Genomic DNA, 27,512 nt, shown 5'->3' on the forward strand with positions numbered 1-27,512 from the left:
GTGTTAGGGGACAACTTAAAAAGGAAATTAAGGAAATTAAGAAAGCTAAGACAGTGCCTGAGAAAGTATTGGTGGGTAGAAGAAAGAAAGTCCCAAAGGGTTTTTTAAAAATATAGAAAGAGAAAGAGAATAACTAGGGAAAGAGTAGGGCCAATTAGGGACCATAGCGGTAATCTGTGTGTGGACCCATAAGGCATGGGTACAGTCCTCAATGAATCCTTTGCGTTGGTCTTCACAATGGAAAAGGACAACACAGGTATAAACATCAGGGTGGAGGACTGTGAAATATTAGAGGAAATTAACATAGAGAGAGAGGAGGTACAAGCAGGCTTAGAGGCCTTAAAAGTGGATAAATCCACAGGACCAGATGAGATGTATCCCAGACTGTTGAGGGAGGCAAGGAAAGATACCAGGGGCCCTGACAGTAATTTTCAAATCCTGTCTGGCCACAGGTGAAGTGCCAGGGGACTGGAGGACTGCTAAAATTGTCCCATTATTAAAAAAGGGAGGAACGGATAGACCAGGAAATTACAGGACAGTCTGTCTAACCTCGGTGGGGAAGTTAGTAGAAAGAATTCTGAGGGACAGAATATATCTGCACTTGGAGAAATACGGATTAATCAGGGATAGTCAGCATATATTTGTTAAGGGAAGGTCATGTTTGACAAATTCGATTGAATTTTTTGAGGAGGTAACCCGGAGTGTTGATGAGTGTAATGCATTTGATGTAGTCTACATGGACTTTAGCAAAGCTTTTGATAAGATCCCTCATGGCAGATTGGTCAAGAAAGTAAAAGCGCATGGGATCCAAGGCAAAATAGCATGTTAGATCCAAAATTGGCTGAGAGGCAGGAAGCAGAGGGTGATGGCAGAGGGATGTTTCTGTGACTGGAGGTCTGTTTCCAGTGGGGTTCCACAAGGCTCGGTGTTGGGGCCTTTGCTGTTTGTGGTATACATGAATAATTTGCTCTTAAATGTCAGGGGTCTGATCAAAAAGTTCGCCAATGGCATGAAAATTGGTAGGGTGGTAAACAGTGAGGAGGATAGCCGTGAACTGCAGGAGGATATCAATCGACTGGTCAGATGGGTAGAGCAGTGGCAAATGGAATTAAACCCGGAAAAGTGTGAGATAATGCACTTGGGGAGGGCTAACAAGGCAGGGGATTACAATATGGATGATAGGACCCTGGAAAGTACTGAAGCTCAGAGGGACTTTTGTGTGCATATCCACAGATCCCTGAAGGTAGCAGGGCAGGTAGATATGGTGGTAAAGAAGGCATATGGGATATTTGCCTTTATTAGCTGAGGCACAGAATACAAGAGCAGGCAGATTATACCAGAACTGTATAAAACACAAATTAGGCCCACAACTGGGTTACTGCATGCCATTCTGGTCACCATATTATAGGAAGGATGTGATTGCATTGGAGATGGTACAAGGGAGATTTACCAGGATGCTGCCTGGGCTGGAGGGTCTGAGCTAAGAGGAAAGATTGGAAAAGCTGGGGTTGTTTTCCTTGGAACAGCCAATGTTGAGAGGGGACTTGATAGAGGTGTATAAGATTATAAGGGACGTAAATAGGTTGGGTAGAAAGGCACTTTTTCCATAGTAGAGGAATAAGTAACCATGGGGCATAGATTTAAGGTAAGAGGTAGAAGGCTAAGAGGGGAGTTGAGGAGAATTTTTTTCACCCAGAAGGTGGGGGGAGTCTGGAACTTACTGCCTGAAAGGGTGGTTGAGTCAGAAACTCTCATAACATTTAAGAAGTATTTAGATATTCACTTGTGTTTCCATAGGCTCCGGGGCAAAGGATCAAGCGCTGGAAAATGGAATTATTGTAGACAGATCTTTGTTGAGCAGCGCGGACATGGTTGGCTGAATGGCCTTCTTCTGTGCTGTAAACATCTATGAGTCTACTTGTCAAACTACGGTTAAGTGCTATGATCTGTTCCTATGGGTAGTGCTAGGAGGCAGGACCTGAGTGTACCTCTGTTGGAATATTCTATCCTTCATAGCTTCAACATGGATAAACTCACACTTGCCGACCATGAAATCCATTTACCACAGTTTTTCCCATTCACACAATCTATGAATACCTCTTTTAATATAATGTTTCCATTAACACTGCTTACACTGCTGCCTAACTTTATGTCATTGGCAAACCTGGATACGTGGCTTTCTAACCCATCATCTAAGCCATTAATAAATATAATGAATAATTGAGGCCCATTATCGCTACTTTGTATCTCCTACTGTTCAACACATTTCCTAACCATTCCAATAACTTGCCTTCAATTCCATGGGCTTCAACTTTAGCTAAAGTCACTTATGAGGTGCTTTATCAGGTGCCTCATGGAAGTCCATATGAACATCCATAGAAATTTCCCTGAACACTATGTAATCACCTCTACAAGAAATTCAATTTGGTTCATAAGGCATGATCTACTCTTTGCAAATCCATTCTGACTCATTCTGATCAGTGTAAATTTTCAAGGTGTTCAGTCACCCTATGTTAATTAAACTCTTCTAACTCCCCAACAACAGATGTTAGGCTAACTGGCCCATTATTCTTTCATTTCTCTCTCTCTCTGCTTTCATAAATAGTGATATCATGAATGTGCATTTATGATATTATAGATTATGTAAAAAAGCTAAACTCTTTTTTTAAAATGGACACAAGTAACATTAAAAAATATCTGCCAAAAGTCACCTGACCTTTTACAGCTGTAATGGGCCTGCAATGATATCTTAAAGGACTGAATGGAATTTTATTTTGATAAGTATCTTTTATCCTTATCTGCATTTAATCTTTGTATGTATTTAGTTAGCAAATTTATTCCTTTTAGTTAAGTAACATACAGCAGTGCTTTGTAATAAACTAACCTTTTCTGGTTTAAGACTAAAGCTTTGCTGGTTATTTTTAAATTAAACCACTCATATGTGTGTGCTAAATGCACACACAAAGGACAAAGAGGTATTGACTGTGGGTTTTGTCCTTTTGTCTATGACACCTTTTGCCATCTCCGCCGATCACTGGCCCTCTATCCAGGTCTACCTGGCCCACCCCGCTTAAACCAGCTTATATTTCAACTCTTTTCTATTTTTCTGTTGAAGAGTCATTCAGACTTGAAACGTTAACTGTGTTCCTCTCCGCTGATGCTCTCAGACCTGCTGAGTTTTTCCAGGTATTTTTGCTTTGTTTTGGATTTCCAGCATCCGCAGTTTCTTGGGCATCTGTGATGTCTCATTTATTTCTTTTAAAACCATGGGATCAGAACCATTGGGTCCTGGGAATTTGTAACTCTATAGTGCAAGTATTTCCTTCATTACTGTTAATTTGCTCATGTTAATTTTGGTGAGGGTGAGTCTCTGTACCTGACACAATATTAGTTTTCTTGGGATGTCCAGAGGCTACCATCTTTGTCAACTGATGCAAAGTAATTTTTTAATATAATCACCATTTCCTTACTTCTATTGACAATATCACCATTATGGCCAGAATTTTGCCCTTGACAGGCAGCGGGCCCGACTGACTCGGCGGTGGGCGGGCAGCCAATTGCCACCACCGAAACGGGCCGTGCCGCTATTTTCCACATGTGGGCCAATTAAGGCCCAGCCAGCAGGTTAGCGACTCCCGTGGAGAACGGGAAGTTAGTCGCTGGGGCGTGTGGCCTCAGACTGCCGGTTCCAATGGGGGACCGACAGTCTGTATAAAGAGTGGCCAGGCAGCCTGCTTGAGGCAGTGCACCATGGCCACTTGGGGAGGGAGAGAGGCAGCGACAGGACAGGAGCATGTTCAGGAAGAGGGGATAGGCTGCAGGAGAGGCCAGTGGGGGGCCAGTGTGCCCCTTGATTCTCTGATGCATGCCTTGTCGTCTTCCTCCAAGAGGTGTCCAGTTGTCGGGATATATTGTATCCGGTTGGGGAGGAGGAAGGCCGCTCATATCACCAGGCAGGCATGGGAGGAGGTTGGTGATGCTGTAAGCGCCCATGATGATGTGTGGCGCACAGGCGCACAGTGCCGCAAGAGATTGAATGATTTGCTGAGCTCTGGAAGGGTGAGTACCATGTCAGCCTTGGCCATTTCACCCTTTGAGCCTTTGAGCACCCCCCCATCTCCTCCCCCGTCTTGCTGTCGTTACTGCATTGGGCATTTGGCGCACTCTGGGTGGGCAAATGGGTGCTGACAATGCTTACATCAGCCTTAGTGTTTGAGGAGAAGATGGGTTCTGCCCACAGCAGATGTCGGTGTTTGTGGCATTTGAGTAGTCTGGGGGCAACCGGCAGGTGAGGCTGCTGGACACATATTCAGAACTCCCATGGAGCTGGGGAGGAGGCAGGCGGCCAGGCTGGCAGGTGGCGGCAAAGCTGGGGTCCAATGGCCAGGTATTTGAGGTCCACAGTCCCATCCACTCTGTCTGCCCACCATCCAAACCACTGATGGTTGCTGCAATCGTTAATGCTGGAACACTGCTCATTCACAGACTGAGACACTCTGACATGTGGGACATACACAAAGGTCCCTCGTCCCCTTGAGGATCATGTCTCCACACCTTCCAAAGTCACCTTATTCCATTTGTGACCACTATCCCTATGGTCTAACATGCCATGGCATCGCTGCTGCATAGCCAAAGACTTATTTCATCTGAGAGGGTTTGGGACCTCCACCACCCTTTCAGCCAGTGCCCCCCACATTACTCTGTCCAAAAGGTCCTCAGCACATCAGCTGTGAACCTCATGGCACGCAACTTAGATAAATGCCACAACGTTACTCATCCCTGTGCCAAGGGGAAATATTGCCTTCTGTCCACCCGGTCTATGCCCCTCCTAACCTTATGAAGGTCAATAATGTGACCTGTCAATCTCCTGTCATCCATGGCAAGTGTTGCCAGTGTTTGTAACGTTTCCGCAGCACTGCAACTATCCAGGCCAGCATGCATCCAGGTCAGGTAGCTCTGCACTCTCCCCACTCCAATGGACATAACATGCCATGTGGCATTCCTGAGGCCATCTGACCAGTCTGTCTTAAGCGCGTCTAATGTTTGGGCCTCCTCTTGACTCTTTTCCACCCCACCGATGTTGGTCTCCTTAGGGTCTTGAAGGGTGAGCGACTTATGAGGCTGGAGGGGAAAGGGATGAAAGGTTTAACTGACTGTACGCTAACTGATGCACTGTCCTTGTTGTTAATTTCAGCATCACCACCAGATTGCCACGCCCAGAGACACCGCAGCCCCCCCTCCACACCTGAGGGGCAACATGTGCAACTTATGGCACATCATTTCAGCCAGCCAGGCACCAGCACAGACACACACACCTCAGTGGGGACTTTACCATCGACTAGTGTCCCGGGTCACAGTGGAGAGGGCACTTCACAATCACTGGAGGAGATGGTTGGGACAGAGAGTGCTGATGGCTCCAGCAGCCGGAGGGCTGCAGAGGACCAGGCACATGCTGAGTCCAGCACTGAGGATGTGCCTCTGGAGTTGTCACCAATGCAGCAGCTACTGGACAAGCGGCAGGAATCACGTTTGCATCTGGCAGGGTTGCATGAGGGTATGCTTCAGTTGGTCTCTGTGATAGAGGAGCCCAGGCAGAGTGCACGTGAAGGCATGAACCTCAGGGCAGAGCTTCAGGCTTCCTCCACTGAGAGATTGGCAAAACTCATGGAGAGGGGGTTCAATTGGATGGAGAATCTTCTGATTGGGTTACGCTCTGACCTGCAAGCCTTCACAGTGGTACAGGCCACGGCTGGTCATTCCCAATGTGGGAGATGTTGTGGGCACCAAGCATCGGCACTCGGTGCCCATGCATCTGCAGTGAGCAGGGAGGTAGATTTGGACCTCACATCGGCACAGTAGCTGCCTGCTGTTGGTGCGTGCTCCTCTCATGGTGCTCCGGATGAGGGCAGCAGCTCCTCTGCCCCTCTGCCAGTCAACGTTGCTTCTGTTGAGGCTGCGACAACTGGGGTGGTGCCAGTTCTGGAGCTGGCCTCTCCCTCCCAGGCAGGTCCATCACAGGCTCCACGGGCGATAGGATGCCTGCCAAGGTCATCGAGGCCAATAGGGCAGCAGAGTCAGCAGGCTGTCTCACAAGCCACTCCGAGCGATGGGGCGGCACCTAGACATAGCACCCACAAATGAAAGCATAAGGCACGTTCGGCACTCAACAGGTATGTCACTGGTGATTTTGTGTTGGTCTTAGAATAGGAAAAAATATATTTATGTTTGCAATGGAGATGTTTCTGTTATATTTTGGACATAATGAAGTCTACTTTTCTGACCATGGCTGAAGGTGTTTCCTTTGTGCTGCATTTGTCTTTTTCACAGACATGTTTGAGTGGATATTGATGTTTCTGTACTAAGCCCTTAGTTGCAGCTGATAAGTGGGAAGCTGTAGCACCTAAGTGTGGAAGCGCCAGGCAATGCTGGTCCTGCTGCTCCATGTGTGTGGAGGTAGCTGAATGTTCGTTGGATTAAAGTGTTCCAGGTATCCCTGCCTCCTTGGTGTAAACACGGGTCGGCATGCTGCCCCTCATCATCGCCCTGTGCTTCCTCATCCTCTGAGCCACTTCTGGATTCATCATGTGCAGCCTCATCCACTGTGTCAAGGTCTTCATCGTACAGCATCCCCCCTTTCCAGTGCAAGATTGTGCAGAGTGCAGAAGACTACCACTATCAGAGAGAAGCAATCTGGGGGGTACTGAAGTGCGCCCCCTGAGCGGTCCAGGCAATGGAAGCGCATCTTGAAAAGATCCATGGCTCTCTCCACCACAGACCTTATGGTGCCCTGGCTCCTATTGTACCGTTGCTCAGCTTCTGTTCTTGGATGGCGGAGAGGCATCATGAGCCACCTTCTGAGGGGATAGCCCTTGTCACCCAACAGCCAACCACCCAGCCGAGCCGGAGCACTGAAGAGCCCCGGAACCTGGGAGTGTCTGAGTATGTAGGCGTAGTGGGAGCTGCCTGGGTACCTTGCACAGACTTGTAGAATCAGCATCCTGTGATCACACACTATCTGCACGTTCATGGAGTGGAAGCCCTTCCTGTTGACGAAGGCACCGGGCTCACCTGCTGGCGCCTTGATAGCCACATGTGTACAGTCTATAGCACCCTGGACACGGGGGAAGCCCGCAATGGCCGCGAAGCCTCTGACTCGCTCTGTCTGGCTGGCCTAGTCGCAACAGAAGTGGATGAAGGTGGATACCCATCTGAACAGAGCGCCTGTAACCTGCTTGACACAAGTGTGGACAGCTGATTGGGAGACACCACAAAGATCACCCACCGAGCCCTGGGAGGAGCCAGAGGCATAGAAGTGGAGGGCAACTGCGAGCTTCAGAGTCGCTGGCATGGGGTGTTCACCCACACAGTTAGGGGAGATCTCAGGTCCAATCATCTGACAGGTATAGTTGACTGGCTCCCTTGAGAGTCGGAGCCTCCTTCAGCACTGCACCTCAGTCATATTGAGGTAGCTGCTTGGCTGGCTGTATACCCTGGCAGCAGGATAGTGGCATCTTCTGCGGTCCCTTCCACCTTGTTCCACCTTGGACAAACTCTTGGCCCCGCGCCCTTTGTGCCTGCACCTGGCCTCCCAAAGGTGGCTCCCCTGGAGGCTGATTGTCCAGTCCTGGCCTCCTCCTTATTCTATCCCTCCTTTCCTCCTCAGAGAAGCTGCCTCCAGTGGAGATGTCAAAACCCATATCTCCAGGCTAAATGGAGGCCTCCGGAAAGCTGCCGGCCCGGGAAAGATTACTGCCTGCAGACTGGTTTCAAAGTACACAAAAAGCTCTGGGAAATCGATGTGAACTGATAACAATCACACAGGCAACTTTAAAACACTTTCTGCAATTGAAACTTCATGGAAAATATGAACAACCCCTCTGAGTCCACATGTCCTGACAGTGCATGAGTTTTATGAAAAGATCTCCTCCCCTTTGAGCCCGTGTGCTGACCCAAAGTTCACATGGGCCACTCAAACCCCTCGACAATTGGCAAATTAAGGGCTTTAACGAGGCCTTTAATTAATGGCGGGCGTGCATCCCATTGCTGTGTGTGCCCGCCGACCGACCGAAATATCACGATGCCGCGCGCAGATGCCGGAACGCTCGCGCGACGTCAGCGCGCTACATTTTAAGCGCTGACATGTGGGCTCCGCCACCCGCACACCAGCCAGAAATTTCTGCCTATATGTTCTCAAGGGAACCAGTTTGCTCTTGATCACCACCTTTCTCCTAATATAATTTTTTTAATGTTGCGTTTGATATTGCTTGTAAGTTTGTATTCAGACTCCCTTTTTGTAGCTTTTTCTGTATGTTTTGTACCCTTTGGGCTGGTTTTTATGGTGGCTACAGGTGTCTCCACTGTTGGCTGGAGAGTTGCTTCCATTCTGATTTGATGGGTGCTGAGATGGCTGTTAAGCCCAATGCACAACCTGCAGACTCTGCCACACGTGGGGCAGATGGTGCTTGAATGGTTATCGGGAGGTTTGTGCACTCTCTCCAATGTCTCAACTTTGGCTCTTTGTGTTCCTGACAATGTATCTTGCCGTGTTCTGTGCCTTCCTGGATGAATCTTCTCCAGTTCGGTTGCTCACAAGCCAAGAACGCCCATGAGTTTTTGAGGATCTTTGATCTTTTCAGGTATGCTTTGAGGACATCCATAAAATGTTTCTGCTGTCTTCCTGGAAGTTCTGAGTAGAACAGTTGCTTTGGGAGAATGGTGTCAGGCATATGAATGTCATGCTCTGCTCAGTGAAGCTGGTTTTGAGTGATTAGTGCCTTGATGCTGCGAATGTTGGCTTGGGAGAGGATGTTGCTATTGGACCACTTAATTTGATACTTCAGGATTTTGCAAAGGCACCTCTGATGGTTCTTCTCCAATGTTTTGCATTCTTGCTATAGGCCATCCAAGTCTCTGAAGCATATAGGAGTTTGGGGATCACTGGTAACTAAACAATGACCTTTGCCTAAACAAAAACAGAATTACCTGGAAAAACTCAGCAGGTCTGGCAGCATCGGCGGAGAAGAAAAGAGTTGACGTTTCGAATCCTCATGAACCTTTGACAGAACTTGAGTTCGAGTCCAAGAAAGGCTTGGACTCGAACTCAAGTTCTGTCGAAGGGTCATGAGGACTCGAAACGTCAACTCTTTTCTTCTCCGCCGATGCTGCCAGACCTGCTGAGTTTTTCCAGGTAATTCTGTTTTTGTTTTTGATTTCCAGCATCCGCAGTTTTTTTGTTTTTATATTATTAATGACCTTTGCCTTATGTTTGAGATCCTGGTCCTCAAATACTTTTTCTCAATCAGTTAGCTTTAGCTTTCAGTAACTCCTTTAGTTATTCATGGTGTTTTCTGTTGGCAAGTAGAACTCTTTCCCCTTAGTGGTACTAATAGGTTCTAATTTATTTGAACTTCCACCACTGATCTATTATTTTGTCCATTAACAGTCTTTGTTTCATCATATCGAAGTCAGCCTTGTCAAAATCTAAAAGCTCAGTAGCTGTTTCACATTTCTTCCATTCAAACTTAAATTGAACTTGGACGTATTGTGGTTGCTATTAGATAAATTTCATGCACTGTTGGTCTTTTAACTAAACCTGGCTCGGTACTACTTACTAAGCCTAACATGATATGTCCCCTTTTTGGTTCCAGGACACTTTGATTCAAAATACTATCTTGGACACACACATGAACTTTACTATTTTAATAATGTTCTAGCCTGCTTGCCCCAACCCATGTTAAATTTAAAATCTTCCATTTACACCACTGTGCCTTTACCATGTGCTTCTCTAATTTCTGCATTTGTACAATCCACGACTTCACAGCTGCTTCCAAGGAGTCTATCCACAACTCTCGCTTAAATAATTTTTCTATTTCTTGATTATACACATAAAAGGCTAAATTTTCCTGGCCCCATGACAGTGAACTTGGAGGCGAGGGTGCCAAGAAAATAGTGGGAAGCCATATTGGAACAGCTCACTGATGCATTCCCGCTGCCATGAAGCCTTCCCAGATGTGGGCAGGGAATCAAATCTGCTGGCCTTTCCATGGAGACGGGCTGCCAATTATGTTGGCTAAGGCCCCAGTTAGGAATGATGTTGCAGCCTTGTTGGCATTTTGCCCACTGGTGGAGCGACGGACCTGCCATGTGCAGAGTCTGCAAGCTCAAAGGGTGTGGCCTCCTAGTGCCAGGCCTGTAGGGTTATCAGAACCAGAGCCCAAACTGAGGGGACCATGAATATGAAAGGTCACAATCACAGCCAATTCCAGTCCACCAGAGGGTTTTCCCTCCCACAAGGTGGACTTGGCAGCCTAAATTTTGTTTATTTTTTTCCCTGCTGTTCAACCCAAGTTGAGGCACTTCTGTGGCCTGTCGACATGCCTCAGAGATGCCGACATCTCCTGATGGGGCTACCAAGGCTCCACAGCTGCTAACGCTCTGATTAGGTCTGCAAGGTTGAGAATATGCCTTCTGGCCTCCTGCTTTGTGTTATGTTCTTTCTTATGATCACATTAATTCTCCTCCCCCTCTACCATTTTCCCCATTTCTCTTGTACTCCTTATGACCTGGTATAGTTTTCAGTCCTGATGGTCTTGCCGCCATGACTCAATCCATATCAAACCCTCTAAGTTGAACTTGCTCTGGTAATTCATTCAATGTGTTCCTTATACTCTATGCCTTTGTATAAGGAATGTTCATTTGGGCCAGATATTCTAATCCATTCTTCAGATCTAATGTTTTCTTCACATTTCTCATTTCTCTCTCCTGTTTTAATCACTTTATACCTTGTACTTTCCCTTTACCTGTATTGCCTAAAGCACAACTTGCATTACGCTACTTTCTTCCTTTTTGTTTGCTTTTGAGCTTTCATTATTATTACCCACCACAATGTCCTCTATGCCAGCTCTGGCAGAAGGAGGCCCATCAGTCTCACTACTCTGGCTTGGGAGGGGGTGGCAGAGGTGGTCGGTGCCAATACTGCATAGAAGAGGTTCCCCATCCAGTGCAGAAAACGGATGAATGATCTCATCCATGCTGCCAGGTAAGACAACCATCTCATTGCTCTAAACAAACATTCACAAGGCCATCACACATTCACTGGCATCTCACTCACTGTCAGATCAAGGGACATCACCATTCACTCCCTCACATGCATCCTCACATCTCCATCCGATCTCATCTCCTCAGAAGGCTGCCTCCTCAGACCTCACCCTCTTAAGACCACTTTCACAGATTAACATGTGTCCCCATACACACCATGGGATACCCCCCTTATTAAATACACCACTTGCCCTGCAGCCTCTTTCGTTGCCTGAGGCTATTCCTTCCCCTTCCCCAAGCAAGCTGCAGCCCTCCAGCCATTGAAAAGCCACCTACATATGGTTGATCTAACAGGTAGAGTTCTGCTCATGAGCGCCCCCCTAAAAGTGATCTGGTGCTGCCTGCAAAGCCTGGCACTGATGACTGCGAGTGTTGCCTGAAGCAATGTAGGCAAACAAACCTCAAAGTCGAGAATGAAGTGCAACCGGCCAAGTGCATGTAGTTTATGTACAATTGTGAAACATATTGCTGTGCAATCATGCCAATATTCCTGGGTGATCCAGTGTGGGGGAGCTGGGCTTATGATGAGATGCAAAAGTATTGAAATTAGGTTTCTGATGCGCAGCAGTGGGGAATGCAGCCCACCATTGACAGGTGGAGTGGGTGATTGCAAACTGGTTTCATGATGGCGTGAAACCAAATTCTTTCCGGCTAGGGTGCTTGAGAGGTTACATCTGCAGTTATCATACCTCTAATGTGAAACCACAAAATGGGCATAATTTGTTTCAGAAATTGGAATTGATATGTGTTGCTGTTTTAAGCATTCAAGTAAGGAAGTTTCACCTAAAGTTTATGGGAATAATCAAATTTAATCAAAAAGCGGATTGCTTTCTAAGTAGTTCCTGTGCGTCAAGGAAGAATATTTTTTTTTGGTGGAGGGGTAAATTGAATGTTGACAATATTTGTCCATTCAGTAATACTGCTCTTCGGATCATTTTGAAATGATAAAGCTGACACAGGCACAATGTAACAGGTTATTTTGGGAAATAAGGGATCCAGAAAGATGTTCAGTTAAGTAAAATTCAAAGAAACGAGATGTGTTAAAACTCAGACTGACATCCATCTATTTTTTTTTAAATTGTGATATTGTAATGGACAGTAAAGCTCCTCAGGATTCATGAATGAGATGAAATGGTAATTACTGTGTAATTTTGAATGAGAGGAAGTGATTAAGGATATAAGATAAAAACAAGGAATTTAGGCAATGAAATTGGATTTTTTTTTCTGAAGTCCTTTTTGTGGTGAAATGGAATAGATCACCTGAGCACTGTTCACCAAAAGATAACAACTTGGTATTAACTTACACTGGAGTGAAAGGCAGGAAAGTGTAGTTAAGAATAGCAAATTGATAGTCCTCTCCTGGAGATGTCTGTGTCATTGCTGATGAGCAGAATTAAGTATTTTTTTTGTGCATGCTTGGTGATGACTTGCACTTATTCGACAAAGGATGTCCATTTATTGGGGTCAGAGTGGCTGTATGGAAACTATACACTGAAAGCTTGTACAAGCAAAGCAGGAAGATATTGGAATGCTGCACTCATGGCTCTCTGACTCCACCCTGGTGGTCATGCTGGAGGTGATGAGGACCCATAGGGAAGTGTTTTACCTCTCAGTTGGGGAGTAAGAGGCCAGATGTGGCAGGACATTGTTTAAGTTGTCTTCAGTAGGCACCAGTGTGGTACCAAGGACCTGGATACAGTGTCCAAAAAAGTTTAATGGCCTCATTAGGTCAAAAACATGTGTGTCACACTACTTTCAGGCAGCATCCATCACTCTTTGACTTCCCTAGCATTCATCTGCATAGCACTCCTTTGACCTCACACTTTGAAGTTCCACACATTCCTTCCTCTCCAGGCACCTCCTCAAATCTTCATCTGAACAGTCAATGCTCAGCCTCATCCCATTGTTACCTTTCATCCATTCCTCAGTCATCCCACACAATTGTTCTCATTCCACTTCCCACACTCATAACTCTCTGTGATCTCTCATTAAGGAGAAGAGAGTGCAAAACTCCAGGGAGGGGTAGAGACCCAGAGGTGGTCCTAATGCCATTACACCCTCTCTGCAGTGGAGGGAGGCACTCTGGAGATTGGCAGGCTGGTATAGATATTGGGGATTGGTGAAGGAGAGACGGGGATGTCCACAGACATGGTGACAGCATTAAATGATGACACTGCCACTTGGCACTTAACAGTCACTCAAGTTGAACTGATATCACCACTAACTGAAACGTCATGATATACATAATGCAGGGTTTGAATTCATTTCTCATGTCAGCAATAGATCATGTCTTTTATCTCCCACAGATACTTAAAGGGTGATGGAGGGAGAGGCTGAGACATCCTCAGAGTGGAGCGAGCATTCTGAGGATACACCATCACATGACTTGCACACATCTTCCACCAGTGCAGGTACCCACACCTTGGTGGGTACTGTAGTAGAGGTACTGAGCTGTCATATATTGTGAAACACATTACAGATCAGCAGGTACTTGAGGCAGGGACAGCAGTGGAGAGTCCCCAGCAGAGGATACAGGTGCTCCAAGCTCTGTGCAACTGTACGTACATGGTTACACCTTGAGGGCCATCCCTGAAAAGGGAACCTGTGAAGCTGCAGTGGGAAATGTGCCTGCACCTGTCAGAATTTCCAGAAGCAATGCCCTACGTTGGAGAGAGATTGAAGGAGTCTATCTCTGGCATGAGTGCCATGATGTCTCAGGCACTGATATCTACCTCCATGATCAAAGTGGCTGCCTGCATGGAGAATCAAACATGGCAGGTCACTGAATGTATGTTGGAGCATTCTAATGACCTGCACACACTCTCTGCCTCTTGACAAGGGATGGAGGAAAGCCTCACCTTGGTGGTTTAATGCTTCTGTGGAGTGCAATCCTGTGCTCTTCAGCTTTTGGCTATCAGTGGTGTGCAGGTGGGCCATGAGGAAGTGGAGACCCCTATCAAAGTGTTCTTGCTTCTTATCCCTTGCTTCCCCCTAGCTCAGACAGCATCCCACATACAGCCTCCTCTTTCGATTACTGAGTCAGCTTCTGCACAGGTGCAAGTGGAACAGTTTTTGGCAAAGGCCTCAGGGGCTCCAAAACTCAGGGGATGTCCTCCATCAGCATCTCATCTGTCAGAACAGGGGAATGAACAGCCTGCCTCCAGCTCTGCTGAAGGCACAGGGATTGCATCACATAGGGGTAATGGGAAGCAGAAGAGCAAGATTTAATAGTTGCACAAGGGGGTTCACTTTGGTCTATGTTGCAATGAAAGGGTAAACATAGGAAATAGAAGCAGGAGAAGACCACATTCAATACGAGCATGGCTGATCTTGGGCTTCACTTCCATTTCCCCGCCCGCTTCCCCTGTCCCTTCATTTCCTGAGGGACCAAAAATCTGTCTATCCCAGTCTTAAATATATTCAATGATGGAACATCCACAACCCTCTGGAATAGAGAATTCCAAGATTCACAACCCTTTGAGTGAAGGAATTCCCCCTCATCTCAGTCCGAAAAGATTGGCCCCTTATCTTGTGTTTTGTGCCTCATGATTTAGATTCCCTGACCAGCAGAAACAGTCTCTCAGGGTCCACCCTCTCAAGCCCCTTCAGAATGCTATAGGCTTCCATGAGATTGCCTCTCATTCTTCTAAACTCCAGAGAATATAAGCCCAATTTGCTGCCACTTCTTCTTTCATATGGCTGGGTATAGAGCAATAATTATAATTTTACATCAAGGTGGTCAAGCTAGGATATTATGTCAGGAATGGCAGTGTGTACCACTGTAATACCTCCTTGTATTTATGAGTCGGGCATTGAGTCATTATGTGTTCCATGGTCTGTGCTGGGTGACCATTGTCGACACAGGAGAGTTTTTAATTTTCCAATTGTATCCACATCCACCATAATTTGTATAGATGCAGTTTAGGTATGCCTAGGAACGTCATGTGAAGTCGAAACCAGGGACCCTCTGTGTTGGGCCTTTCACAAGGTTTTTGTCCATGACTTCTTGTGAGGACCATGCATTTTTCCAAGCTTCCTCAGGGTTGAAATCGTATTGCCTGAGGTTGTGCGTATGGGTCAAAAATGGATTACGTGATTTCAAGAGGAGTTGAGGGACATTGGTGAGGTCCTGCTGGTTCAAGAGGTGTTTGTTTTCCTTAATTCACTGTTTCACAGAGGGTTGTTGCATTGCGGCAGTTCTGTGGGGTAGCCAGTGTGTAGGGGTTGACTTGAAGGTTCCATTGGTGTATCTCATTGCAGTGTTCAGTTGAACATCAACCAGTCGAGTGTGGCTACTTCTGATCCATACCGGTGCACAGTATTCAGCTACAGAGTAAACAAGGGCCATCATTGAAGTCTGTTGTTTTGGTGCTGAGGCTCTCCAACTGTTTTTTGCCAGTTTCTGAATCAAGTTCACTCTTAACTTTATCTTGGTGGCTAGCTTCTTCAGGCAGCCTTGGAAGGTTAGCATGCGGCCCAGCTTCAATGTGAGGTAAGCCGTACTGGGATCATGTTGTGCAAGGTTGCCACAGAAGGTGACATTCAGGGTGCATTTAGCATTTTTATTATCAAGATGAAATGCGGTGACTGTTGTCTTGTGGGGCTTTAGTTTGATCCTCCATTTCTGGAAGAATATGGTATTGAGGGGCCTGTTCAAAGTGGACTCAAAAGTGGCTTCTTGCATAGCCAGGGCAAGATCCTCTGCAAATGCAAATTTGCATGACTTTGTTAGTGGCATGTCACTCATGTAGACATTGAAAAGCAACAGTGCCAGTACTAACCCATGTGACAAGTCTGTTGCTAAGGTATCAAAGTGAGCTGACTTTGTCACCGTGATTGACATATAGCTATCTATTTCTTAGCACCATCCAAAGCAGGCATAGTGTTTTTGGGCAGGGCATGATCTTTGTGAGTTTCAGCATCCGACCTGTGTCATAGGTCAATGGCAGGTCCACGAGGTCTGTGCATTGTGAGGGCAAGAGCTTGGTCATAGCTTCTCATCATAGGACAACACCCTCATCCCAGGGACCAATTTAGTGAGCCTTCCCTGTTCCACCTCCAATGCAAGTATATCCTTTTTTCAATGTGGAGACCAAAACTGCACACATTATTCCAGGTTTTGGAATTCCAAAACCCTTACTACTGCAGTATGACTTTTTTATTCTCGCACTCCAATCCCTTTTGCATTAGAGGTCAAAATGCCATTTGCTTTCCTAAATTCTTGCTGCACCTGCATGCTAACTTTCTGTGTTCCTTGTATGAGCACACTCAAGTCTCTTTGAACGTCAACATTTAGTGTTGAGTGTCACAGAGTGTCAATGAGAAGGTTGCAGTTTTGCCTGCTGGAATGGAGTCTGTTCGGGGGTGGGGGTGAAAGCACCAGTGGATGGTCTCTCATATTCAATCAGCCTAAGCATGCCAGTATGAGTCAGCTAGGGGCTTCTCTGTTAGCCAGGCAAGTAACTGCAGGCACGAAGGCCACAGCTGGCTTTGCATCACAGGAAGAGAGTTCTGAATAGTCTGCAGCTCCACTCTTCTCTGCAGCACGATGTTGTGCAAGGCACAGCAGACCACTACCATCTGGAGACCCTTGACAAGGCATACTGAAGTGTGCTCCAGATCTGGCCAGGCAAATGAATTGTATGCTTAGCAATCCAGTAACTTGCTGTATAATCACGCTTGTGGTCATGTGGCTCTTGCTGCAGCTCTCATCTGCATCATTAGCACAGCTGCTCAATGGAGGCAAGAGCCAGCTCCTCTGGAGGTAACACTTGCCTTCAATGAGCCACCCACTGATGTTGAAGGTGCAAAATCCTTTGGAAGATGTGTTTCTGTAGTTTACCACACAGGAATGCAGATGAGAACTCACACTCAGAGTGGAAAGACCAAATGCATGAGAAGTTAAAATCAAGGCTGTAAGATTCACTTAGCTGTAGCTAAAGGGAGGATCAGCAGTAGTATTGTTACCATCAAAGACAATTCCGGAGCTAAATGTTTCTAGGCTAGGAAAGGAAAAGATCGGTAGCTAAGAATCATTTTGGACTGGTTCCAGGATAGTTGAATGTCTACTAAAAGACAGTGTAATATATACCTGACAATGGTTTTTTTTCTGCTCATGTTAAAAGTTCTGTCTGTATTTTAAAGATTAAGTTGCAATAACAAAAACTTTTAGATGCTTTTAGTTTATGTGTTACATCTGGAGTATATGTCTTAAAATGTGAAATCTTGTTGGGTCACCCACTGAGCTTTTAACTGGAAGGTTGAATTTCTTTTTAAAAGTTAGCTGCGTCTATGGGGATTGCAACAACTGTCACAGAATGACTAACTCATGGCAGCTTACAGAATATCTTGCGCTGACATGCATGATAACATTTTGATTGTCAAATATGAGCTGAAAATTGAGGGAGTGAAATCCCTTCTAATTCGTGAAGACTCCAGGCTGATCTGAGGGCACCTTGATTGACTGGACATGTGGCAATGACTCCCTGTACCTGTGAGAATCCAGCTACTTTAGACAGCCAAATTTGATAGCCCTGTGCCCAAGACTAGCCTCATCATTAGCAAAGTATACATAAATGGTGGCCTTCACTATCAAGGCATCATTCACTTAGCTGATGGATTTATCAGGAGCAGATAGAGATATACTGGAGATGACACCTTCAGATCCCTGGAAGCAGCCGGAGGCAAAGAAACTCAGGGCTGTAGTGACTTGACGTACATTGGCAATGTATTCCCATCTGACCCTCTTGGAAGAAGATCTAGTTCCAGGAGGCTCCAGATGTCAGCAATGACCTACCATAAAGCCTGAGGCTTCTGAGGTTCCATCTCTGTCTGCGTACCCTGTGCTGGGAATATCATCTCCTTCAAGCTGGAACTCTGTGTCCATCACCTTTGTCCTGTGGAGCATTATGTGGCTGAGGAGATGGCAGCTGTTGTTGCTAAACCTGATGTTAGTGTGGTTGTTCCTGTTGCTCCACATCAGGGGTCCACACCTTAGATACATAAACTACTCCTGTGCTGCAGTGAAGGCTGAGAGCAGAGAAGATCAATTTAAGGTGAATAAAGTCCAAGGTAGATTAAATGACTTTCGATAAAACTGGAAATCCACCTGTGAAGCAATGAAATCAGGCTCCTGGAAAAAGTAATTTGAGCCCAAGACTTTCAAGTAGGCAGGGCAGCAGTTTTGCAATTTCTGTGATGCTTGGAAAGCTTTTAAATAGTTTCATTGAACAATGACTCTGCGATGTTGTCTCTCCTTGTTGGCAATGGTGATTTCCACATAGCTGAGGAAACCTGGGTGCAGGCTGTTAAAGCTGGAATCCTGGGATAACTTCACAATTAATTACCTGTTTTTCATATTGAAATGATTTATCCGACAGCTCCACAGGACTTTCCCATCAGGTGTGTATCTACCCTGGTTAAATCCAGAAGTGGGTTGGATCATGTAGGGTTTCTGATCCTGATTTTCAGGGCTCTACCCCACTCTTAGGCCAAAAGTTTCCATCTGGCAGGTGGGCGGAGCAGGAGCGGACGCGGGTGGGCTAATTAAGGCCCACCCAGCGCATTTCTGACTCCCGTGGATAGCTGGAGTGTGCGGGCTGCAGTGGGCGTGCACAGACCACCGTGTCCAATGGTGACCCGACAGTCTGTTTAAAAGAAGGCCTGGAAGCCTCCTGTAGGCTTCCCACAATGACCACCTGGAGATCCAAATGCAGGGGGTCTGCTCAGCACGACGCTATGGAGTGAAGGGCAGCGGAGCAGGGCAGGCTGCAGGGTAATGTGCCTCTCGCTTTTCTGATGATTGCCTTGCTGCCATTCTCGAGGAGATGGCATCATGGCGGGAGGTGCTAATTCTCCAGGATGGGAGGAGGAGGCCCCCCCCCACATGACGAAGCGTGCCTGGGAGGAGGTGACGGAGGTGGTGAGCTTCCGCAATGTGGTGGGGCGCACCTGGATCCATAAGCACTTCAACGATTTGTTGCACTCTGTAAGGGTGAGTACCATGTTGGCATTGGTCACTTAACCCAGCAGGTAGCCTTATCATTTGAGGGCCCTCACCCCCCAAGTCTTACTGTCATGACTGCATTGAATCATGTTGGACATTTGTCATATACTGGGTAGGAAAGCAGTTAGTGCCCATGCTTACATCAGCCTGAGCAGTTCCTGAGGATATGAATTCTCCCCCACACCATGTGTTGCTCTTAGTCGCACATGGCTAGTCTGGAGGCAACCTACAGGAGATGCAGCTAGGCGCATACTCAGAACTCCAACACATGTCCTCTTCACGGTGATGAGATTGTGGAAGGGGAACCTCAAGGTCTCATGGCCAAGAACCATTTGCACCTAGTTGCTCCTCCTTGCTGTGGGAGCTAAGACCGTGTGTTTCCTAAAGTGATGGACGCAGAATGTGTCCAAGGTGGCCGTTGGGGGGGGCGGAGGGTGGGGGGGGGTTGGGGGGGGTGGGTGGGGGGGTTGGGAGCAGGCATACTATTTTTGTGTGACTGATCAGCAGTAACATGGAGAGGAGGCACTGGAGGCCTGATATGGGCCACTATGGTTGGGGTGCGGCGTGCACGCCATGCCCATGTGCGTTTAGCTGCAATGAATGGTCTTCTCTGTTTTTCAGGAGAAAAAGCTCACAATGCTTGTGAGTGTTTGGGAATGGATGTGGCCAGGCCCAGCTGATGATTTTGAGCTGATTTGAGCAGGAGGCCCTGGAGCTTGAGAGGCGCCATGCGCCCAGGTCCACAGTTGTCGGTGACGCTGGGGTGGAGCAGCCATGTATTTGAGATCAACCGTGAGATCGGCTATGTCCTCCCACCATCCATAGCACTGAAGATTGTTTGAATCATTATTATTGCAACATTGCTCATTCACAGACTGATAGAGTCAGAGGCGTGGGTCATAGACAAAGGTCCGACGGCCCTTCGAAGCTGCACGTGTCAACCAGCTTCCAAAGTCGCCTTCACAGAATCACAGAATCACACAGTGCAGAAGAGGCCCTTCAGCCCATCGAGTCTGCACCAACACATGAGAAACACCTGACCTACCTACCTAATCCCATTTATCATCCAGGTACTTTTTAAAGGATGTGAGGCAACCCGCCTCCACCACCCTTCCAGGCAGGGCATTCCAGACCATCACCACCCTCTGGTTTTTCCTCACATCCCCCCAAAGCCCCCTGCCCCTCACCTTGAACTTGTGTCCCCTCGTGACTGACCCTTCAACTAAGGGGAACAGCTGCTCCCTATCCAGCCTGTCCATGCCCCTCATAATCTTGTACACCTTGATCAGGTCGCCCCTCAGTCTTCTCTGCTCCAATGAAAACAACCCAAGTCTATCCAACCTCTCTTCATAACTTAAATGTTTCATCCCAGGCAACATCCTGGTGAATCTCCTCTGCAGGCCCTCTAGTGCAATCACATACTTCCTATAATGTGGTGACCAGAACTGCACACAGTACTCCAGCTGTGGCCTCACCAAGGTTCTATACAACTCCAACATGACCTCCCTACTTTTGTAATCTATGCCTCGATTGATAAAGGCAAGTGTCCTATATGCATTTTTCACTATCCCACTAATATGCCCCTCCACGCAGAGCTTCCTAGTGTCATGCCGTTCTTTGAATACTGTGAGAGAGCTGTGCATTTGTGATGAATGTGGTATAGATGGGATTAGGTGACATAGTGTAGTCAAATCCCTTTGTTTATTCATGAAGAACACCTGAGAGAACAGTTCAAAGGAATTGTGGATACTGATTATGCCAGATGGGAATGGCATTCTGATGCCCCACAAGATGGAGGTCGAGTGAGAATATCATAGTGGTGGCAAAGGCATGACTGTTCTGAGCAAAAATGGGAGTCAACCTTGGAAATTTTATCAGGTATGTTTTATGGGAGTGATTGAAAACGCTAGGATAAGCCCAATACATAAACAATATGAAGGATACCCATGTCATTTAATAAAGAATGGTAGAAACAGAGATTAGGAAGGTGGCATGCTTGAGTCATGTCATGCCTCATGCCATCCTATGGTGGGTTCTTATTTGTAATATATTTGTATGCCATGAATAGTCATTGTATTGAAATGTTTTCTCATTTACGTCCTACCTTCAAGATTATGTTAGTAGCACACAAGAATCTCATGACATCCGGTTCACAATCATTTAAATATGACATGCACCAGTCGGCTTTGTTCAGTTATGTCTGAGGTCAGCGGTTTTCCTTGTTCAACTCTGGCACAAGGGAAGGGAGCAGAAGAATGGCAGTCTGCATGAAGGTTCAGGACCAGAAAGAGCAAGCAAGGGTCTGGGCTGGGGTGTGGGGGTGGGGGGGAGTGGGGGTGTTGGGGGAGGTGGTGGCGGGTGGTGGCGTTGCCAGGGTGGGTGTTGATAGGTTGGGGAGCAGTGAAGAGGAAAGATGCAAGGGGGAAGTGTTCAGGTGCATGGAGGAAGGAAGAGCTCAGCATCCTGGGGATGGTTGTGCAGGTGGTGGTCGGGTGGAGGTTACAGGCAGTGAAGGTGAGCTTAATGAGGGGCTTAAAGGGTGGGGTTGGTACTGTAATCATTGAGGTCCCTGGATCAAATTGAGGGTGCTGGGTGTAGAGGGAACAATGACATTCACCAGCTGGAGTCCAATTCAATAAGGGGTAGATTCAATAGCATGGTGGGGTATTCAAATGCGTCATGGGGTGGAGAACAGGTGCAGATGAAAACAATGGGGGTCAGAATGGGGACTTCAACAGGGACAGGTGTTAGCACAGAGGGGAGAGATGCATGCCCAAGTCAATAGTAATAGGGTCCAGGGTAATGGTGGGAGTTCAAGAGTTACAGAGAGAAGGCACAAGGTTACCTTGGCTTGAGTTGAGGGTGATGGGGGCAAATGTGAAGGTGACAAGGAAGGCGTAAGGTACAGGATCAGGCCTGGAAGGTAACACACACCATTGCCTGTGGCTTGCTGAAAACGTTGGGATGTGAGAATTGCAGAGTGGGAGTAGGACAGTACTTTTTGGGAGGTGCTTTGGGTTTGGACATTGTGAGGATTTCAGGTACTTGCTGCTCATTAGTTCAATGGATAAGAACCACCTACAAGCATGCACTCATATCTATGTCTGTCCTCTTAACACAGATCAATTGCGGGGATACCCATGGGAATCATTTACCCAATATTCTTGCAAGCTCAGGAGCAGGAGGAGAAGATGCGACACAGGAGAGCTGTCGCTGACCAACATTGGAGGCTGCACCAGGACAGGGGGAGACTAGTCAGGATGCAGCTATCCAGGAAAGACCTTGCTGAAGACAGGCACAGTTGTTTCATTGCACCCTCTGGATAAAAACTTAACTACTTGCAGATATCTGAGAGGCAATGGTAGAAATGACGAGAATGTCCAGAGGAATTGTCACCGAGATATGTGGAATCATTCAGAAAGACCTACAGCCACATGGATTTGGTGGGAACCCCACACAAATGACCCTCAAGGTCACAGTGATGCTCAATTTCTTCACCAGTGATGGATTCCAGGGCCAAACATGTGATATATGTGGCATCTCACAGGCTGCCATACATTGGTGCATAAAGGAGGTGACCAATGCCTTCTTCCATCATGCCAATGACTTCATCCACTTCTTAACGGATGATGACAGCCAGGCAGCAAAGTCAACAGCCTTCACTGCCATTGGTCATTTCCCTAGAGTACAAGAGGTCATTGACTGCACTCATGTGGTTATTAGAGTTTCCTGGGACCAGCCAGCTGCATTTATGAATTGCAGGCTTCCACTCCTTCAATTTGCAACTGGCCTGTGATCACAGGTGAAGAATCATGCAGGTCACAATGCATATATCTTGTGTCACTCACAGCTCCGGGGTATTGCTGGATTCTGGGTGACTATCAACTGTGGACATGGTTGATGACATCAGTGAGGCATCCCCAGAGCACAGCAGAAGAGCGGCACAATCAAACTCATGCTTCCACCAAAGCCATCATCAAATACACCATTGGCAAAATACACTTCCATTGCCTTTACTGGTTTGGATGTCATGGACATGTATCACAACAGGACAAGTGAGAGGAGCAGCACTCCTCCTCAGGTAAGGATGAATTATATGAGCCTGAGGAGGAGGCTATGAATATGAATTACCCTTTAATGTTTGCCGGAGCCATGGAGATATGTGCACTGCATAACAGGGTCAACCTGGTCTACACATGGTTCGCCCAACAGTGATGAATCTCCATGAATATTGTCCCATCGCCAGAACCCCATCGCCTTCCTGGGATGTAGAACTACTGCTGTGTAGAGTACAGAATTAACACCAGGAGCACCTGATACTGATGTAACTATGATGCAATGACACATGATTAAGTAACTGAGAAATGGAGGGAAGCGAAGTATAACCTTGAGTAGAGTTACTGAGATGTACATAGATCTGTAAATAAACAAGAATATGTTTTACAAATTATAGACTAAATTAGCTTTCTTAGGGAAACAGGCAAGAAGTAAAGAAACCTCATCAAAATCCCAAACTCAAGATGAAACACCCTTCCACTCTCCCTTGTGGAGTAGCCTACAAACTTGCATCCTCTGCCAGATGGAATAAAACAAGTGTCACACATACTCGCTAGTAAATATTGGTACCAAGGACACCTTTGCTGCACTTGGACTTACATGTATTAGCCTATCATGACCAATTAATCTAATCCAGCTCCATCTTTAAAGTACTTTGAGTGCACATACATCTATCTCAGTCATATCAGTTGACAGTAATCTGGGCATATCTCCTATGGAGTTTATAAAACGCAGGGCCAGCTGAACCTGCATCTTAAGCCATGTCCCACAGACTGATGAGTATAAAACTGGAAACTCACATGAACATTAAAGGAAGATTGTGCAGAAATGAATATCATCTTCAACAATAAAAGCAATGTCCCAATCTCCTCTGAAATCATCAAAGTGTGCCAATCATGAGGCGCACCATTAAAGTTAGTTCTAATACTACATACATCCCCAAAATTATGATTATGTACACATGAATATAGCAAAAACATTATTTTGTAAATATATTTTCAAGTGATAAATATTTGTAAAAATCAGTTGTGCCACCTATGCGCTTCTAATATTTTAATCTTAAGTTTTTTTAGTATTACGTCCAGGTGCAACTCCAGGAGCAGCAGCTAAGATGCAGGCAGTCTGCTCAATGTTGCCTTGTATTACTGTGGTGGGCATCCTCTGGAAATCCAAGGCTTTGAGGGTTCCTATCTAGCAGGGGTCTCCTGCATTGATGCAGACACATCCATTTCAGCCTCCCAGGCTGGAGTTGTTAGAGTCAATGGTAGAGGGGATGAGGAGATGCTGTTAACCCTGAGGTGTACTGAGAGGAAGGTCCCAGGGCAGCTGGCATGTGCTCCTTCTCCATCAACTTGCCCAATGGCACCTCCCTGTCTCCCTGAGGGGAAGGGATTCCTGGAGGGAGATCCCATGTGCCTCATCCCACTCTTGTCTAGACACTGCTGCACTGAAGTCTTGGCTAAGGTGTTGGAATGCAGGTCTCACCACATATGAATCAAATGCTCGGCCTGGCTCTCCATGGCAGTCACTATCAATTTCTTAGAGGAAGCCATGCACTCACATGCCTGGGGCAAGGCAGACTCATGGCTAGCATGGAACCCTCCATACTCTGTGCAAAGCTGTGTATAATTCCTAGCATCTCCACCATATCTTCCCCTAATTTCTGCTGCATGTCCAGCAGGCTTCTTGTAGCTACAACCAGACTCCCATCATCAGCTTGAGGCTTAGCAGGGGCCTGATGCCCAGCAGTCCTCTGATTGTCAGGGACCTGGCTGTCAAAGTCTTACTCAGCTGCTGGGATGTGACTGTTCTGTGTTCACCAGCTTGCTCTCCCAAACCTAAACTGAACCCCTTTGTGTCCCATGTGGGAGTAACTGCACTGGCAGACACTGATGAGGCAGCTGACTGTGCATCCTGTGGGCACCAGTGACAGCCGCAGGAAGCTGAGGTACGCTGAACAGACAGATGCCATCAATGCAGATAAGCATGTATTTAAATTATTCAGGTTTAAGCAAGGGATTACCATATAAGGCTACATGCAGTGTAAGTACCAATCAGGAATGAGAAAGGAAAAATCCAGGTTGTTAAAGAAAATAGCATATTAGCATTTTCTTTTTAATTGTAGTATATTGAGAGGATATATATCTATTTGTTTCTGTTAATTCTAACATGCCTGTAAATTTCTTTTCACGCTGAGGTAAAGAATAAAGTGATTGTAACCACTGACTGATTTTGTTACTACTCAAGTGAATAACACAATTTGTTTTGATAACAGGATTGAACCCTTGACATAGAACTTGACTTGTTGAACTAAGGAGTGGCTGAATGCAGATTACCAAGGGCAAAGCTTCAACTAAGATGACGGTTTCAATGGAAGCCCAGAGAAGTAACAATACTAGCTCTGTCAAACATGAGATTTATTGTTCCAACCAGCTCTGTAGTCATGGTTGGACAGCCATGAATTCTTTCTCAGCCAGCCTAATTGCAGCCTTTGAAATTGTCATCTAAGGAAGACATTTTGATCTTTTCCACCTTTCTCTCACATTTGTGTTGTTCTCAGTGCTCCAAATGTGTTTCTTCACACATCTCTGTGGCAAATAGAGAAATTTCAATCTTTATTTTCTGAAGGGTTAGGGCCAAATTGAAAGTTACATCCTGTTCATTAAAATTCAAAATGGAAGGCAGCAGATTGCCAGTCTGTGGGGGTGGTTATAATACATTCTATTGAGATCAATTAAGATGAAGTTGTTTTCATGTATATGCTTGATAGATTTTGTTTTCCACTTAGGAGCCTATATTTTTTGTGTGGAGGGAAGGGATGAGTAAGAGCCTTTGCCATCTCAATAAGCTATATATAAAAGATGCTTGCATATGTTTGGTTGTTTACTTTCAAAAAGGCTTGACTTGAAAAGGCATAAAACCACAGTTCTGACTGCTTGCTTCTCACTCTGAAATTGGAGCAACAAACTTCATGGGTGACCTGGAATATGCATCATCCATGTATAACATCTCATCCTGAAAGCCAATGATTAGTAAAACTCCAACTGTCTGTCTAAAGGAGCTATTGATTGCCAATAGGCTTTGTATACAAAAAAGGATATTAATTCATAGTTGACTGATTCTAGTTCTCTTGGTTAGTTTTGCATCCTGTCCTTTTGCTGCTGTATGTCATTTCAGTATAAATTAATTTGACCAAAAGTTTAGCCTGCATGTATTTGTCCCATGGGGTGTTATTTTCCACATTCTGAGGTGACAGATTTTCCACTTCCATTTACTAATTTATGGCAACTGGAAATTAGATGTTAACCAAAAACTACATTAACCTATTGAAAGCAGTGAACAAGAAACCCATAACTACACTAAGCTATTTGTGGCAGTAAATAGAGAACACCGAAACTGGTTCACAAGAGATTGCTTATGCAAAGTGCCAGCTAACCATGAACATGAATAAACATATTGGGGGAAAAAAGCCGAAATGTAACATAGTTGTTTAGATCTGTCTACCAAATAAAGGCCTTAGTACCTTCCTTTGAATTGCCACTGGTAAAGCAATTCCTCTGTCTAAAATTATGGAGGTTAAATCTGCCAACCTCCGAAAATAGGTGTGAGGATCGCAGGACATGATGGACCCATGCCTGTTCACGTGCTGCCTGCTTTTTTAAATGCTTGCTGCTTGACAAATGTGCTTCCTGCATTGTTCATTGATTGCACCCAGTAGGGTCGCCCTCACACTCCCTCTCATTGTCTTTCACACATTTCCTGCAAGAAGCACAGTGACCAGGATTTCCAGCATCCGCAGTTTTTTGTTTTTATCTCTGTGTTTAATTGACTGCCGTTGCTCTTCAAGAAATGCCTGCCTTGAAGAAGTTCTGTTTGTCTCTGCGACAAGATTTCCGTATCTCTCTTTTGCCTTGTTATTCACCTTGTTCTGTTGAAGGGTCATGAGGACTCGAAACATCAGCTCTTTTCTTCTCCGCCGATGCTGCCAGACCTGCTGAGTTTTTCCAGGTAATACTGTTTTTGTCAAGAACTTAGCTCAATTTACCATGGAAAGGACTATCATCAAGGTTGAGGCCAATAGCAAGGCTGAATCAATTAATGATAAAAGTAACTGCATCACAATGCTCCTTTTCCCATCTCATAGCCTCTTCTCACTGCCAGTCAAGCAGGTAAGGGGAACTATTATGTAGCGATGGAGGAGCTTCAGCTCCTGACTTTGTCCAACAGGTATTCTTGTGTGGATTTGGAGAAGGACTGCAAGGTGGATAAGTAGACTGACTATGGCACCAAGGTGAAGGATGGCAAGGAAGGAGTGAAAAGGAATGTGATAGTGAAAGGAGACAGCTGAGTCAGG

Source organism: Carcharodon carcharias, chromosome 6 (genome assembly GCF_017639515.1).
Source record: "Carcharodon carcharias isolate sCarCar2 chromosome 6, sCarCar2.pri, whole genome shotgun sequence".
Lineage (NCBI taxonomy): Eukaryota > Metazoa > Chordata > Chondrichthyes > Lamniformes > Lamnidae > Carcharodon > Carcharodon carcharias.